This window comes from Hyaena hyaena, unplaced genomic scaffold (assembly GCF_003009895.1).
Source record: "Hyaena hyaena isolate Hyena2069 unplaced genomic scaffold, ASM300989v1 scaffold_8, whole genome shotgun sequence".
Classification (NCBI taxonomy): domain Eukaryota; kingdom Metazoa; phylum Chordata; class Mammalia; order Carnivora; family Hyaenidae; genus Hyaena; species Hyaena hyaena.
In genome coordinates this window covers 5718805-5731334 of record NW_024080640.1, presented here as the reverse complement: position 1 = coordinate 5731334, position 12530 = coordinate 5718805, and the positions used below count along the sequence as shown (strand labels likewise).

At 36.5% G+C, this 12530-nt stretch overlaps 1 protein-coding gene and 1 pseudogene across 2 annotated transcripts in view; one reads left to right on the top strand and one right to left on the bottom strand.

The window, feature by feature from the left end:
• The window catches only part of CHCHD3 (coiled-coil-helix-coiled-coil-helix domain containing 3), a 276511-nt gene that overhangs the window by 128843 nt on the left and 135138 nt on the right, over positions 1-12530 (top strand). The window lies entirely within an intron of this gene.
• Positions 8372-8957, bottom strand: LOC120238908 (annotated as a pseudogene).

The following is a 12530-nucleotide window of genomic DNA, read 5'->3' as shown; positions in this document are numbered from 1 at the left end:
CTCTCAGCATCTAAGCAGCCGTTTTTAATTACATAAAATGTCTTCACAATTTGTTTTGCCATTTTAAAGTTTTAGCTGTGAGAAAGTCAATTGTCAGTTGTGGAATGGAGGAAAAAAATCTTAAACTAAAAAAACCATTTATATATTATGTTGAGTAGACATATGTTATTTGAACATTAGGGCTGATTCCCATAGAAAATTTTTCTTCTTGAGTTTGGTATCATTGTTGGTCATGTAAACACAGAAGAGTCTCCACTGTCAACCAATTCATGCCTGTAGAAGTATGACTGGCATGTCATGAGAATTGTTTAAGAATAAACTGAAATCACACAGTAAGTGTTCTTCTATGGGAGCCTCCCTGAAACTGTTGTATTGATTCTATTAGAACTGCCCTGCTCTGAGTCTCTCCCCATCCTGCCCTGCCCCACCTGCCCCCCCTTCTTTCTTTTCTTCTTCCCGTCCCTTCCAAGAATTGCCTTTAAAAGCTCATTCCTTTGAATATCCTCCAAAGTGATAAATCTTCATCAGCTGAGAATAGATTTGGTATTTTGGAAACAGGCTGAAGTCATTTAGAATCAAGATTATTGGGTGATGGAACTGTTATAACACTTTCAATTAGATACAAGGAGTGACTATAAAGTAATGAGACCAATTTTCTTGAGTTTTTTGGAAGGCTGAATAAGAAGGACGTTCCAAAATTGGAACTCTCAGCCTGATGTGTATGTTTGTTTAAAATGCGAGTTTTATTGTTTGATAATGACATTATAAAATTTGTCTATTTGTTTATTCTCTTATTTTTGGATTTGCCACTATGTCTTTTTCCTAATGGCTGTGTTTTGTGACTGCTTGGGGAAATCACTGTCACAATTTTATTTTATGATGATAGTCCTTTTGGAGTTTTTACTGATAATCTGTACATCATATCTGAAATATAGTAATTAAACTGACAGACACCAGAGGAAATCAGACTTTATTCAATGTTTAATTATATAAATTGGGTACCTGATAGATTTTTTTCTTTTACAGTTTAACATTTGAAGATTGACCATCAGGTTTTTATGCTTATCTTAAACATAATCATCATGTACTTCCATATTATCAAAAGCAATGATATTATTATAACACCATCAAATAAATGATATACTTAGTGCACTATCAGTTTACTTCACTTGGAAAATACAACTTTCAAAAATAAATTGAGGTGCCCAGCAATTAACTCTAAACATCTGAGTCTGTCTGTATCTATTAAATATAAAACTTTATGATTTTTATTTAAATTTAAAAAAATCTATGGTTCTCATTTCCATAATTCTTTTGAATTTGAGTGGCATCTTAAGATTTTAAGGCTCTAATTTTAGAAACTTTTGCATTCTTTTTTTTTTCTTTTTAATGTTTTATTTATTCTTGAGAGAGAGAGAGAGAGAGAGCAGAGGAGGGTCAGAGAGAAAGGGAGACACAGAATCCAAAGACAGGCTCCAGGCTCTGAGCTAGCTGTCAGCACAGAGCCTGATGCGGGGCTTGAACCCACGAACTGTGAGATCATGACCTGAGCCCAAGCCAAGATCATGACCTGAGCCAAAGCTGGATGCTCAACTGACTGAGCCACCTAGGTGCCCCTATTTTGCATTCTTAATGCTATCAGAGATTTGTTTGTTTGTTTTTCTTTTCTTTCTCTGAACTTCTTGTGTCAAGTTTTAAAGTGAAGATGCTGTTGAATTTGCTTTGGTAAGGAGGCAGGAAGGAAAATAAATTAGTACAAAAGCCAAATAGGTGTGCTTTGATATTGAGATAAAGTACCCTTTGTTTCTGGTTATTTGTGCTACATGGTTTGTTTCATTTAATTTTTGATTAATAAAATTATGCCTTCAACTATGATACTTGTAATAAATTTAAAGCACTAATAATAGTGATTAGCCATACATGTAAGAAAGTTACTTTATTAAGTTATTTTTTTGTCAGCTTGTTTTAAAACATTAATTTTATATAAAACAACAATGTTTATTAGATTTTCTAGTATTTTAATAGAGTGGTCTATCTTATAAATAAGTACTCATTAGTTCATGTCTCAAGAGTGGGTAAAAGAGATGCTTGTTTAGCGAAAAGAATGCTGATTCATGTACATTCTTTTGTAGAATAGACAACTGATAAAACTTAGTAGCTTGACAAAAGTTTTAAGACAGTATAAGGTTATTGTGGATTTGAACATTAAAAAAGAAAACAATATACAATTCAGAATTTCTTCTCATTAAAGACAGTATCAAAACAGATTATGTTAATTTGTTCATTTATTCACTCATCCATTTATATGTTAAAATATCACATGTATCAGGCTATAAGCTCACTAATAAGAGATACAAATTTTCACTGAAATAGAATCCTATCACTTTATTTATTTAAAAAATTTTTAAATGTTTATTTATTTTTGAGAAGGAAGGAGGGAGAGAGAATGAGAGAGAGCGTGCAAGCAGGGGAGAGGCAGAGAGAGATGGAGACCCTGAATCTGAAGCAGGCTCTAGGCTCTGAGCTGTTAGCACAGAGCCTGATGTGGGACTCGAATTCCCAAGCTGTCAGATCATGACCTGAACCAAAGTCATATGCTCAACCAACTGAGCTACCCAGGCACCCCAGAATCCTATTACTTTAGACTTTAGCTTGATATATATAAATTTTTACTCTGCCTATATATATATAAAATTAGAATATGAAATCAGTCATTTTTGGGTGGAAATTCCTGGAGTTAACTCTGACCTGTTGCAATAAATTTAGCATTTGGCATTCCAACTGAGTGAAGTCTTAAATGACAGAAAAGTCCAGTATGAATTCAGCCTCTCAGCCAAACTGAGCAAGGTCACATGAAGAATTTTAAGTGATGTTTCAATTATAAGGCTCTAAACTGGGCTGTTTTTTATTCCAAAAATATTTAGTGAGTGGCTGCCTTGTTCCAGACCCTGTTTGACGCTTATTTTCACCAAATCAGGTATATTCCAAAAATATTGAGATATTCTTGAGTTTCTCATTGTTTTCTTTCCCCAGAAAAGGTCAACTAAAGATTTTAGTCAAATTATTCTCCTATGGGTAACTGAACATATCTTATCAAGACCAAATATAATAATCATCCCCATAACTTTTCAGTGTTGGATGTAATGCCCATTTTTAATCCATTTTTTAATTCCTAGTGACTGTTTGGATAGTGGGTGCACACAGATGCTTCTTTTTACCATTTTCCACAAAAATGTTTATGTGACCTTTGTAAGTCTGCCCTCTGAAGACCATGCATCATAGAATCTCCTGTGCTTATTAGTATAGCTGCTGACTGGTGTCGATTGTGGTTTCAAATTTAATTCAGAAACTATTATGAGCACTTTTTATGCATTTTAGTGCATCTTCAGTAGTTATGTAAACAGCTTAATTTTTCTTTTTCTTTTTTATTTTTTTTTAATATTTTTATTTATTTCTAGGAGAGAGAGAGAGACAGCGTGAGCAGGGGAGGGTCAGAGAGAGAGGGAGACACAGACTCTGAAATAGGCTCCAGGCTCTGAGCTGGCAGTCAGCACAGAGCCCGATGTGGGGCTCGAACCCACGAACTGCGAGATCATGACCTAAGTGAAAGTCGGACGCTTAACCGACTAAGCCACCCAGGTGCCCCTTAATTTTTCTTTTTAAAAGTTCTTTTATAACAAATGTTATTAATGCAACTTGAATTTACTTCATTGAGTGTTAGACATATGATTGCTTACTCTCCATGTTGACATTATGTGTCCATATTGCTCTTGCATATTTTCTTTTGGTCTCTTCCCTTTTCTTCATTTACATCACTTTTAAAGAAAAGAAGTTTGAGGTCATTTACTAACGTGTATTATTTTAAAAATATAAAATTCCTATATAAAATATAGGAATTCATTTAGGTGCTTGACAACCCCATTGGGGTGTGTGTGTGTGTGTGTGTGTGTGTGTGTGTGTGTGTAGAGACAGATGTGTATGCTAATACACACAGTAGTGAAGAAATTTAATCTCCTGTTATAGTCCTTTGCCACAAAATACAGAGTTCTGAAATACCATGCCTTATTTGAAAAGTGTTATTTCAGGTTAATCTTATATCATTGTGCATATTTAATTAATTCTTTTTAGTTTGAGGCAACAGTGTACACTCTTAAGATGAGCCTTTTTAAAAATTGATGTTTAAATAAACCCCTAAAGTCCAAGAACCCATTATGATTCCTAATGGTGATTTAAAAGAAGTATTCCCATTAAAGTCAGGAGCAGCATAAGATGACCATTATTTATTTTGTTCTGGAAGGACTAACCAGTACTGTTAGGTAAGAGCAAAAAATAGAAGAGAAACCATGGAAGAATTAAAATTTCCATTATTTGCAGGCTGTGTACCCAGAAGACCAAGGAAATCGACTGACAACATTTTGCAAGCTAAGAGAATTAAGTTACAGTAACTGCCTATAAAGTTAGTGAAGAAATTCTCTGTCTTGATAAGGAGTGAGATCAACATAAGAGTTTAGAGTAGGCTTCGATTTTGGCGGACAGTTATGTAACATATAGATGATTATATTAACATAAAATAAAACCAAATGTTTATTGTAAAAATTTGTGCCAATGGTATTGAAAAAACAAGATATCCATAATCCTACCACTCCTGAAGACTAACTACTGTTAATATTTTATGTATGATTCCTGTTTTTTACCATTATATGTGTAGACGTACATAGGCATACATAGATAATACTTTTGGAGAGTGTGTATGTGGGGTAGGAATGTATAGGTTAGGGCTCATATTGTATTATATTTTTAAATCTATTTTAATGGAAAAATAGGCTATGCATATTTTTTCTACATTATTACTTTTCTGTGGCAATCTTTTCATGGATGTATAGTTTGGATATTTGACCAGTTCCTTGTTTTTGGCTGTTATTCCTGTTTTATTAAATTTTATCAACAAAGATAGGAAGGAGAAGGTACTCTTGGGCTAAATCTTTGCAGATATCCATGATGTATTTTCTGCTTTTTGATAAATTTCTAGAAGCAAATTTGTTGGGTCACAGGGTATATTCGAATGTTTTTGTTTTTATTCACACACTGCTAATTTGAATTGCCCATTCATACCTTTTTTCCAGTATTTAAAAATATTTTAATGCTTCAATTTTTAGAAAGTCAAATCTATCACTTTTCTTTTTCTAGTGAGTATATGTTTAGAAAGGTTTGTCCGTCTGTAAGATTTAATTTAATTTAATTTTTTACTTTTTTCTCAATATTTTACAATGAAATTTTTATTCATTCTTGTATTTATTTTGGCATATGGTATGAGGTTTTTCTAGGCAGTTTTGCCAGTAGCAATTTTAAAATAAATAATATATCCATTCTCCTCAGAGATTACTTGGTTATTTCATACCCAAGTTCTAATGTAGAGTTCAGGCTCTTTCTGGTGCTGAATTTTGTTTGTTTGCTATATTTGCCAAGTCTTGAACTAATAGCACATTATCTAAATTATTGTGGATTAAGACTTTAAAGCACTTATCAAGGCAATTCCCCAGTCATGACCATTAATTTTTAAAATTTCTTTATTGTTAACAATTCATCTAGCCTCTCCAATGAATATTAGTCTGTTTTCATTAAGTATTTTCATACCTGAGACCCTTGGTTATTCTTTGCATTGAAATAACCTTTATATAGTATTTGGCTTAACCGACTGAGCCACCCAGGTGCCCCGATACCTTTATACAGTATTTGGAATGTATATGTGAATAGAAATTTTTGTGCTCCTAATATTACTTTAGTTACCTGGTAGTTTATTCTTCAAAGGATCTATTCATGCCTATTCGTTATCCTTTCTCTTTTCTTCTCTCATTGTTTGCTAGTCTCTTCTGACTATTTGGTACTAAACTGTTTATTACTCTTTTATGGCTGGATGCTTTGTGACCCTTGCAGCCAATCAGATGCATGGTGGTGGATAGACATCACATGTAATGTGGACTTTGCTATTAATAAATAACATCAGTTTGTTATTTATTGAGGTTCACCTGTGAACTTCATTTAGCTAACTCTTCCTGTTTTCATTACGAACAAAGCGAAGTACTTGTTTGCTTTTTCAGAGGACATTTGTGTGATGTATTTTGCTCTCTTCATGTTTTATGGATGTTGTCACACAGCACTTTCAAGTCTGTAATACCAGTCTGGATCCCATCATATCATTTTTAGCTCTTCATTGTATTTCATATAGATATCTTCTTTTAATATTAAAATCACACAGGAGAAACTGTCTGAAAATTCTTCTGATGTATAAAGCCACAGGATTCAACGATGTGAAATTATAGCGGGTTCTTTAGTATCTTCAGAGAATTGCAATTATTAACACCAAGAGTGATTTTCTTTCTTGTAGTTGTTAGAGAACAATTTAGAAAATTGATGCTTCTGTCAAAAGTCTGGATGAGTAGGATACAGGCTCCGTCTGGGTATGGCAACATTATGAACCCCACAACTTTTACTAACTGTAAAAAAGAAAGTTTATTTTATACTCCATTAAACTGTTATACATCATAAATAATTTCAACCCTTGTTCTCATCTTTATCAAGGATGATAAACAAGTCACTGTAAGGATTTTTTTTTTTTTAATGAATATGACAGCGTTCCCCTCTTCTGCCTTGTGTGACTTTCTGCATTCCCTTCTCCAAGCATCTCTTGACCTCATTAAAAACAAGTGTATGCCTCCTGGATGGTCCCTGTCAACAGATACAGGCCAGGAATTGTTATGGGGACGACACTGGAGGAGATCAGATGACTCAGGGTGACTTGCTTCCGAGCTCTTCTGCTCATTAAATGTATGATTTCGGCCACTATCCAGTCTTCCTGAGTCTGTTTCCTCATCTTTCAAATGACCGTAGTTACTTCAGAGGTTTGTTCTGGAAGTTCATAGAGATGAGATGTGTGCTTTGTAAACTTTCATCGCTGGGCTCCTATTACATTTCTATAGCTAACGATATCTGTAGTTGTGTTTGGCAGTGTTAACAAGGATTGGGAGATTTACACAGAGATTCCACAGTTGGACATGGGAAGCCAAGTGCTGTTGTTAGCACTCTCCCACTTTGCCCTGTTCTTTTCAGAAACAGCTATGCTCCCTGACTACATTCCTGCCCTATCTGACCATCCGTCTAGCCCAGCCATTTGCCAGAAACGCAATCAGAAAAGCAGGGGAGATGACGCCATTAAGGAGAACAGGATTGAGTTCCTAATTTTTAGTGTCTCCAGCAATGTAGAGAACTCAGCATCCCTAGGAAGTGGGCAATTGGTTGATGAAGGTAGAAGGTCTGAGAGTTAGAGTTTGTTAGGGAGGACAAAAAGAAAATAAGGAGGCTGTAGTCGAAGAGATGGAATCTCAAGTGACAGATCTATGTAGAGGAGCAGAGCCTGCAGAAAGAACCGCAGTCTAGGAGTAGCTGTTCCAGTGAGTGGCTGATGGTCTTCGAGGGGATTTTTGAAGAGGACAAGGAAAGGCATTTTTGTGAGCTGAAGTGTGGTTATGCTGAGCAGCAGGGAGAGCCTTAGCTGAGGGAGCATAGCTGAGGATGCCCTCGGGAGTGGCACATACATGTACATACGGATGCCTAGGCAGGAACTGCAGCTAGCCCCCCACCCCCAGTCCCACCCCATGAAGTTGTAAGAAATCTGATGTAGTCTTCGAGGATGACTACAAATCTAAGAACTGCTGTTGTAAGTAGAGAAATTGGCCACTTCTTATGTTGGATATAGTCACAAATTTGAGAAAAGAATCCAAAGAATTGCTGACTCCCCCCCCCCCCTCCCCCCCCCCCCCCCCCCGCAGTCTTTTTGGTTTATTTGAACACACAGAGTAGGATACCTTTAGCAGATAGAATCATGTAAGAATGGATGAAAATGGGCCTGCCTAAAAATAAGGCCCACCTTTATGATTGGGAAGCATCAGCTTTAAGTTATTTTGAGATGATATTCATCATTGAGAAGCTGGCTTCTTTTGTTGTGTTTGAACTTGGATCATAGATGTGGAGTCTGGGGTCCTTAAGAGTTCCTCTGCTGTTTTCTCTAAAAATGGAAACTGACAGGGTAAATGCAACAATACTTTACTCATTCAATTTGAGTACTCATAAGAATAATAAAACCATATGCTTTTTTCCTTATGCCTTATTCCATTCCTTGTCCTTTTGATGCCTATTGAATATATATATATTTAGGTTAAACCTAAATTTAGGTTAAACAGAAACAATTTAGGTTAAAATGTAATATATATGTGTGTATATATACAATATATATAATATGTGTGTATATATTAGTAAGAATTTTACAATTCTTAGGTAATTTTTTTAGGTAAGAATTTTACAAACATTACTTATATTAATGATAATGGTGGAGGTGGATAGTGTTGCTTCTTCTCCATGCCACTCGGCGAGAGCCAGCAATAATGTGGTGGAACTTGTGACCCTTTCCAAAGGGCCGTGACTGCAGATGTCAGTCCTCATATCTCCCTGTGCTGATAGACTGGTTTGGTGATCTACTGGGTGTCAGGGTTCCTTCTGATAGCTTTATGAAATGGATCAATGAGTATAACCTCAGAGAATTTGCATGTGGACTCTTCTTCAACACAGTAAGAATTCACGACTCTCAGAACCCCACAGTGGCGTCCATCTCACTGCTCTGCAACAGACTGAAGGCTTTGGGGAAACTTTACCTGATTAACACCATGATGGACAAGCTGGCCATAGGTTGCACCCTTAGACACTGGGCGTTTGTGCCCACCACATCGCATATGAATCTTGGCCTTGTACCCCAGTCTTCATTCTTTATTGGGCCAGGCTGGGTCGGGGGCCTTGTGTAGCAAAGAGAGCTGGTGGTATTGGCAGTTGAGCACCCTGAGAAGAAAATGTATTACGTTGGATGACTTCTTCCTCCATAACTTCTGGATATACTTCTAAGTGCCCATCTTGACTTACCTATGAGCTCATTGCTGGAAAGGCTTGAATATATTTCTTAACATATTTGCCCTACCAGTCCATGGAAGATGCAACTAACCCTAAGACTAGAGTAAATTGGAAACTATCACTGTGATCCTGGAAGAAATGACTGCTAACGACTTGATATTGAAGGAAAAGACAAAATATAGAAAGTAGGAACTGTATGAAAGTACTTCAGTGGTGAATATTCCTTAAAATTTTTTTTTAACATTTATTTTTGAGAGAGAGACAGAGACAGAGCGCAAGTCAGGAAGGGGTAAAGAGAGAGGGAGACACAGAATCCGAAGCAGGCTCCAGGCTCTGAGCTGTCAGCACAGAGCCCAAATTGGGACCAGAGCTCATGAACTGCTAGATCATGACCGCAGCTGAAGTCAGATGCTTAACCAACTGAGCCACGCAGGTGCCCCTGGTGAATATTCCTAATGATGGCCTTGATTCATCCATAAAGCAAAACAACTTGGTAGCACTTCACTACTTTCTGTCCAATTGCCTGTAAGGAGACAGGGAAATGAAATACTCTGAAGAAAGATTTCCTTTACAGATGGCCACAGATTTAATCAGGGATTTAGGATGCATGAAGATATAAGCCTCAGTTATATGGAAAATGTACTTAAATGGAGCACTTTATTTCCCAGGGATGCCAGATAATTGAGTTATACCTAAAATCTTGAACCATCTGAATAACACATGTGCATACACACATCTAGCTTCTATGTGCCAAGAGGTGTTAAATGGTTTGAAGACTGTAATTAAATAACTGAAATTCTGCTGCAAAACCACGGTAAGCATCGCCTCTTGTAGTATTTCAGCATTAAGTGCTAAAATTTAATCTGGGTAGCTGTGACTAATCTAGTCTCTATTTGTAACACATTCAAATTAAGAGGTGTATGTTCTTGTTCATGTACTTTCTCATTAGCACTAATAATGCTAATGGGAGTGACAAATGTATTCTTTTTCTGTCTTCTATCACTCACACCTTTTAGATAGCTAGCTCCTTAGAGGAAGTAATTTTCCATGTGATACATTTACAGAGCTGTATGTTTACTTAATAGTTTCCCTCAAAAGAGAATATGTCCATAGGGACTATTTATTAGTTGATGGGCTCCTGGGAAAAGAAATTTGAATTAATCAATTTGAACCATAGAAGAAATTATGATGACAATTCATATAAATGAGAATACCACAAACTCATTTGTTCCAATATGTCTTTCAGGTTTTTTTTTGTTTTGTTTCATTTTGTTTTTAAATTTATTATGAGATTTTAAGCGTTTTCTTTCCCCCCAGACTCTTGACTTTGATGCTTGAGTATAACTTCTTCATTTCTCCTCTCCAAACTTCCTATTTGTTCAAAGGACTCTTTAATGTTTAAGCGAGTGAGTGACAATTCTCAGTATTTGAAACCATGTAAAGCCCTCTTCTTTCTGTGAGTACTCATCTCATTAAGGGTTAGTATGCTTTGTTACTGTATTCCCTCTACCATTATAGCAAATCCTTTTTTTCTAATGTTTATTTTTGAGAGAGAGTGTGCATGCGCGCATGTACACAAGCTGGGGAGGGATGGGGGGGTGGAGAACAGGGGAGTCAGAGGAGCTGACGCTAGTCTGCACTGACAGCAGAGAGCCTGATGGAAGGCTTGAACTCACGAACCACTAGATCATGACCTGAGCCAAACTCAGATGCTTAAACAACTGAGACACCCACGTACCCCAATCCTTTCTTTTATGAGAGATCCAGAATGGGATCTATGCAGGGATAGTCTGCTGCTACCAGGCTTTGTCCTGCTTTCCCCAGCCCTCAACTCTCACACACTCATGTTCACTGCACCCCACACCTTGTGGGGACAGTGGCTGTGCAGTCCATAGCTCCAGTTCCTCTTTCAGACACTCCTGCTTTCTTCTCCCCAAGATCTGGACTTTCTGCCTGGAGAGGCATCTCCTTTTCTAGTCTTTTGCTGCTGGTGGGGAGGGATCTGGGGGACTCCTCAGAGATGCAGGTGTGAGAAGACAGTTGAAGGAGCTCTCCTGCTCTGGACTGTGACCTGTGGGGACAGCTTTCTGGCATTCCTGTTTCCATCTGACATGCACATTTCCTTAGAGACTGTGGTATAAAGAGTGGTTAAGGTATGTAGTAGCATCACTAATTTTTTATGCTAACATAGTTCAACAGTGGCATAGATTAAATAAGGACTTGGTAGGCTTGTTTGGGACTTAATACATTGATCTTCCCAAACCAAATTCCAAATGGAACAGCCAAGTTGTGTACAGTCTGTTTTTCTGTCTTGTCTTGATGGGTTACTCAAATTTTGTTTTCTTAGGCTCTGGAAATAGATGTATCAAGTCTGCAGTGTCACATGGGGGAAAGAGTGTGAATCCCTACCATTACTAACTTCATGTCCTTGGGCAAGTCATTTACCATCCACAAGCCTCAGTATTTTCATCTGTTAAATAGAGATGGTTAATAGCCATGATACTATTTCACAGAGTGATTGGAAACATCATAGGAGATAATGTACATGAACATGCCTTGTAAGTTTTTTAGGAACGGATGTAAACAAAGACACAATTATTTGCTATTTAACAATTAGAAAGATAGAAAAGAGCTTTGTTGGCAGGTCTCTAAAATGCTATTACTTTTCTTAACTTGTTGAAGGTATTTCCTAGGAATTCTTTTTCCTGTCATTTTATAACACCACTGATATATTGTTTGTAAGTAACAGATTTTTAATGAGTTCATTTCCTTAATGGCGGTATGCTTTGTAAGTAAAACACTTTACAATAATAAGGTACTTCAAAAAGGCAATGTCCTTTGACAGATGAAAGATCAGCCAGTCTCTTTATGTAGCACAGTGCAGAAATGCTAGCCACCAGATTAAATCTTAATCAGTAACACTATTTCACTAATTACAGGAGCTGGTTTATATATTGGATAACTGCTGTTGGTAAACATTGGGTTATATTAGCTAATGGAGCTGATTGCCAGCCACCGAATAAGCAGAAGGCTTAATAAAAGCTTTCACCAGTGGCTTGACGTAGGTAGGCACCACTGCCTAATATTTCAGTTAGCGTGGAAAGGCAGGTAATGACATTATGAATACATTTATAATGCAGGCCAATTTCTTCTAAAATGCATGTAACTATTATTACTTTACCAGGAGTCTGTGAAATATGATTTATTTAATGCATTTCATCCCCCATAATATTAAGATATAATTGAGATGCGAAGTAAAAAAAAATTGCATGCAGTTGGTATGGTACATGAATCATAGACTAAATTGCTTGTAATTTTAAAGGCACTTAGAGAAATTGTGAAATTTATATAATGCATTCTTATGTTTGGAAAAGGTTATAAGAACAATAGTCTGGTTATTTTAGTATTTCAGTCCTAAAAATAGGACTTTTGAATTATTATTAAACCTAAGATAGCCATATGTGTGAATGAATCCAAAACTCTTTATGTCCAGTTCTCATTAAATAATTTTTGTGAATTTTTCCTTTAAACCTCTCCTATTTAGCAGAGTAGTTGAGCAGCACATGATTTCTGTA